The following is a 6,105-nucleotide window of genomic DNA, read 5'->3' on the forward strand; positions in this document are numbered from 1 at the left end:
GCAAACACCAACCTTTCCACCTAGGGAGTCTTCAGTTGGTTCTTATTCTATGTTTCAACCATGCTGCATGAACTATAGTATGATAAGAAAAATATAATCATATGAAGTTTAAATCGAGTCTTCTTTCTTTATCGGTGGTGCTAGATATGGAGTGGGCACCATCTTTGCCACCTTGGGATTGATATTTGGTATGAGAGTGATCGTATTTTGACTACATTTAATGGAGATTTAATTTCAATAGATTTGATTTGGATGTGATATGGAGAGGAAGTTTGGTAGACTAAAGGAAAGAAGAATGATAGTATGCCAGGATACATGACTTCTTCTTGCCAGCATGTGACCCTTCTAGGGAGTATGTAAAAAAAGGTGGAGGATCCATTGAGGAGGACCTAGTGTTACACTATGAGCTGTCAAATCGGCAAGAGGGCTAGAACAACTTCCCTCACAAATGTTGGTAGAACCGCAATAATTTCACTTTGTGGACCATGCCCTGCTCCCTCTGATGCACCCTCGCTGACAGCCCAAGGCAAGGAAGTTCTATGGGAGGGAGGACTTGAAGCTCCATCCACCTGCAACCCTCCAAACACTGACCCTCCGAAGAAAGTCTAACCTCGAAAGGAACAGAGGACCAACCAATGAGGTGCAATTGCCCATTACTCTGCCACTATTGTCCCCTACTCATAGGAAAACCGTGAAGAGCAAGTATAAGAGGCTATTCTCTACGCTCAATGCTACTTTAACAGCAACCGACGACCAGAAAAGATCCAAGTAGGGCATGTCTCCCTAATCACTCCAGGGACATCTCTGTCGAAGACATGATGCCATCTATCACCTCGACTCCCAGGACCTAATCCACCCCTTCAACTACAGCATCCCCCCAAGCGTTGGGTCACTACCAAGCTCTTGGAAGTCCAAGATAGTTACAACAACAAACAGGTTGTCTTGGTACTGAAGCTGAAGTCCCAAACCACAAGGGTTTCGAAGGTTGCAACACAAGAACCTGTGTCGAAACCTTGGATGCAGTACCACAAGAACCTACCATCGGACCGGCCGCAACAACCAAGCCCTAGAGTCCCAAAGGTTCCCTAGTACCATGACTCGTACAACTCAACATGAGGATTGCCCAAGACAAGAAGGAAGCAACACAAGAATTGACCCCTATAATGACGGGAGTTACACAAGAACCTTCCTCCAAATCCGAAGGAGAACCGTCCGATCATACCATCACCAACAGTGCCACCCGACTCACGAGAGCAAGAGTCTGCATCGATGGCAGTCACACAAGAACCCGCTTATCTTGCAACAGAGGATCATCCCGCAAGGAATCGTCACCATGCCAGTGTACCTTTGGCACCCATGGTGAGACACAAGCTGCACACATGCTCTACATGGCTATTAACACACTATGCAATGGTAGCACGACATTCATCAACATTGTATTCCACATGATCATCGAGTCCAGGTCTAGGTGAGTCTGTATGGTAGGCATATCTCCCGCGTGCACCCACAACCCACAAGTCACTTCCTTACACATACACCCATACTTCTAGGTGAGTCTGTACGGTAGGCATATCTCCCCCATGCACCCGCAACCCACAAGTCACTTCCTTACACATACACCCACACATATGCAGAGTCAGCGCCAGGTGATTAGGGCTAGTACGTCCCTTCTGCATTTTTTGTATTCTTGCACGTTGACCTCACAGTCTGCCCCACGCCTCACCTGTACACCTCATGTACACAACCGCCACTTCCTAACCCTTTCCCCTCTTTTTCTCTCCTTTCCACTTTCCCCCTTCTTCACCTTTCTTTACTTTCCTAAGAAAGCTATCCCGTCGGTCGTTGCCATCTCACTATCTCGTCGGTCATCGCCATCTCACTATCCCATCGATCATCACCATCCCAGTATCTGCCAACCATCACCGTCCCAATATCCCATCGATCGTCACCATCCCAGTATCCTGACGACCATCGCCATCCCAATATCCTTCCAATCATTGCCATCCCACTATCTCACCGACCGTTGCCATCCTAGTATCCTGTCGATCGTCACCATCCTAGTATCCTGTCGACCGTCGCCTTATGCCATCCCCCCGGCCGTTGGGATAGCAAAATCTATATTAAGGAGCCCTATCCCCCTGGGTCATCGCCATAGCAATTATCCCTAGACTCTGTCAAAAATCTCCCAGCCCCCTTCCCTCTTCCACACAGCAATCCAGCACTCAGTAGTGTCCTCAAGCTCCTCCTCTTCCACCGATTCCCTCATCACTCAGCTGCCCTCCTTTTTCCCAATGGATGTGGAGAATGAATTTTTTGAGTTTGAGTCGGAGCTTGGCCTCCACCCCCAACCCCCTATCCCACAAGCCACTAGTCCCTCTGACTCACAGAGCACACCCTCGGCCACAATCCATATGCCCTCCAACTTCCCAACTAAAGATTTACAAGCGGAGGAAGAGATCTCTATGTAATAGACCACCCAAGAGGTACTGATAATAGTAGGCACTCCCCCCTCAAGTACATCAAGAAAGTGCACCCCAGCCCTCACAAGGGGAGTACAAAATTGTGCGCTCACAAACACACTCGGTGCTTGGAGAGGCATCGCTCCAACAACTCAACACATGTGCCATCCACTCCCGTTATGCATACGAGGGTCACGACTACACCCTCCACTACCACACCGCAGCGGCACATCAAGGAGCCGACAATTCAAGATGCGCTTGCAATGACAAGACTAGGATCCATGGCAAACCGCCTTCCTTGTCACTTGGATATGAGGCTCTTGGGAGAGTTCCTCCAGGCCTATAACTCCAACACGAATGTGGGCATTCTTTGAGATGTAATGGGCACTCCCCACTTCTACCACCTCAACATGGGCATGGTGTGAGCCACCTATCAATTGGCGATAAGTACTCAGTGAGGAAGAAGGGCCCTCAGTACAATCTACCAGTACGACTATAAAAAAGCAAGGGGTGCATCCATTTCTCAAAGATTATCAAGCCAGAAATGGAAAAGCCAACACGGGCCCTCCAATGGTTGACACAAGTCAGGCACACGGACCACCACCAATCAATTGTGCCAAACATCTTGTTGAGGCTAGCAGAACCCCATGTCACGAACTGGGCTGATTACTTTTGTAATCAGATGCGGGAGGACCTCAAAACACATGGAGAGGTCATTGGCAACTACATGACAATTCTCTATCATATGCTACAGCAGCATCTGCCTATCGGCTTGGCTAACAAGTCAGCCATGGGAGCGGTATTAGCAGATCAGGAAGAAGCAGAGGTCACACCAAAGCGAGCAAGAATAGAGCCCAATCCCACTTTGGCCAACCGCCTGACCCAATTCAGTTGCTTGCACAGTATGAGGATCGCCAGCTTGCAGGCATTCCTACGCTATCAGTTATGCCTCGAGCAATTGGACAAGGGCGAAAGTGTATAGCAGGAACCCATCATGGTGGACGACCTCCCGGGTGATGAGATGATCACCATTGGCCTCTACCCAAGAGCTTAAGGTATCCTTGCTGTAAATGAGGATATCATCAAAGAAAACCAGCACGCATATGAAAAGAAGTGGCTGCAATATCTTGTTCATCAGTGCTTGGAAGGTGGCCGATGCATTAGTTAATCCAAAAGGCATCACCTTGAATCCATACAAGCCTTGTTCTATGCGGAAGGCCATCTTGTGTTCATCTCCTTTCACCCTGATTTAATGGTAACCAGATCTTAAATCTTTCTTTGTGAAAAACTGAGCATCCTTTAGTTCATCCAATAGGTCATCTATCCTAGGGATTGGAAACCTGTTCTTGATAGTGGCCTTATTTAGATCCCTGTAATCAATGCACATGCGGTATGATCCATCCTTCTTCTTCACCAGAAGCATCAGAGATGCAAAAGGAGAAGTGCTATGAGAGATGAAGTTCTTGTCAAGAAATTCCCGCACCTGTACTGCCACTTCCTCCCGCTCAACCTTAGATGCCCCAGGTCTTAGCCTCCCTCCCACAATTGGGACAAACAATTCTACAAAGGTGGCAAGAACAGGCCTCGCAACTCTCTGTGACTCTTCTCCAGGCACTGTTGGGATATCTCAAGGTGTATGCCTCAGGCACACCTTATGTTTCTATGTGTGAGTGCTAGAGGCACAGTTAGGTGCCCACAAGCACAGTTAGGTGGTGGAAGAGCCACATAGGATGATTGAGAGAATCTAGGAGCAGATTGAGGAGATGATTGTGGAGCTCTGAGGTCATCAGTGATGTCAGTGAGCATGTATGAGGTGCCTACTTAAGGACCTCACTCTTCTTCATTCTATAAGCAAGTATTCTGAGTTTGTGTCCACTCTACTCTTTCCTTTGAGCTTTCCAACATGGTATCAGAGCCATTTGATCCCCCTTGAGCCCATTTCTGCCACATCTAACGGAGAATCGGAGTGAGTAGGGAGTAGAGAGACTCACTGCACTCACAATAGTGGGGATAATCACAATGAGTGAGTGGTACCTCCCCAAGTACACACATATATATCTATTATGGATAAGGTAGTAACCCTTAAGTACATCTAAGTACAAATGTGTACATAGTGTACTTAAGTGTCCTACATTAAAGTACAACATGAAGTACTATTTACATAGGGTGGCCAGTGCCTTTACCCCAACAACCTCCCACTTAAAGGCAGTGTGCCCTCAAGGAGAGAAAGAATATTGGCCTCAACCAATACCCATAAGAGATCTGCAGTGTGCAAACCTCTCTGCAGCTAACCCTTTGGTTAACAAATCTGCCGGATTGTCATCTGTATGCACCTTAACAAGCTTAATTTGCTTGTTTTCAAGCACCTCCCTGATAAAGTGATATTTCACATCTATGTGCTTAGTCTTTGCATGAAAAACAGGATTACGTGCCAACTGTATGGCACTCTGACTGTCACAATGCAACAATGGAATCTCCAATGGATAACCCAAATCTGTCACTAGCCGAGATAGCCATATAGCTTCCTTGCACGCCTCAGTGGCTGCAATATATTCAGCTTCTGTAGTAGACAAAGCAACGCATTACTGCATTCTAGATACCCACGACACTGCACCTCCAGTGAAAGTGAAAACATAGCCGGTAGTAGACTTCCGGGTATCAGGGTGGCCGGCATAATCAGAGTCTGTATAACCCTGCACTTTGGCATCTTGACTGCCGAAACATATACACAAGTCCTGTGTACCCTTTAGGTATCTCATGACACCTTTCACTGCATTCCAATGCTTCTTGCCAGGTTTAGCCATGTATCTGCTAACCACTCCCACTGCAAACGCAATATCGGGCCTGGTTGCAACCATAGCATACATGAGACTGCCACAAGCTGATGCATACGGAATCTTTGACATCTCAGCTCTTTCAGCATCTGTCTGAGGGCTGTCCAAAGCACTGATTTTCACATAAGGAGGTAATGGAGTACCAATACTCTTCCCCCCCTCCATGTGAAATCTCTGCAAGACCTTGCCAATGTATTCCTTCTGAGATAAGTATAGCAACCGCTTTTCCCTATCCCGAAGTATGCGCATACCCAATATATGGTTTGCATCACCAAGATCCTTCATATCAAAGGTCTGGTGCAATCTCTTTTTCAAGGCATTCATCTCCTTATGAGATTTTCCAGCAATCAACATATCATCCACATACAAAATGAGGATAAGTAAACTGCCATCTGAAGCTTTCTTGGTATATAAGCAGTGATCAATGTCACTTCTCCTGTAACTTTGGGTTCGCATGAATGTATCAAACTTATGATACCATTCCCTAGGTGCCTGCTTTAGACCATAAAGACTTTTCTTCAGTCTGCATACAAGCTTCTCTTTGCCCTTCACTGTAAAACCCTCTGGCTGCTGCATAAAAATTTCCTCATGTAAATCACCATGAAGAAATGCTGTTTTGACATCCATTTGGACCAAATCCATATCTGCATGTGCAACCAATGCTAATACAGTTCTGAGTGTTGTCATCTTGACAACGGGAGAGAATATCTCCTCAAAGTCAACACCATATTCCTGCTTGAACCCTTTGGCAACCAGTCTGGCTTTATGCCTTGGCTTTTCACCAGGTGTGACTTTAAGTCGATAAACCCATT

This window comes from Dipteris shenzhenensis, chromosome 4 (genome assembly GCF_047967505.1).
Source record: "Dipteris shenzhenensis isolate YYH24624 ecotype China chromosome 4, Dip_SZ_1.0, whole genome shotgun sequence".
NCBI classification, from domain to species: Eukaryota; Viridiplantae; Streptophyta; class Polypodiopsida; order Gleicheniales; family Dipteridaceae; genus Dipteris; species Dipteris shenzhenensis.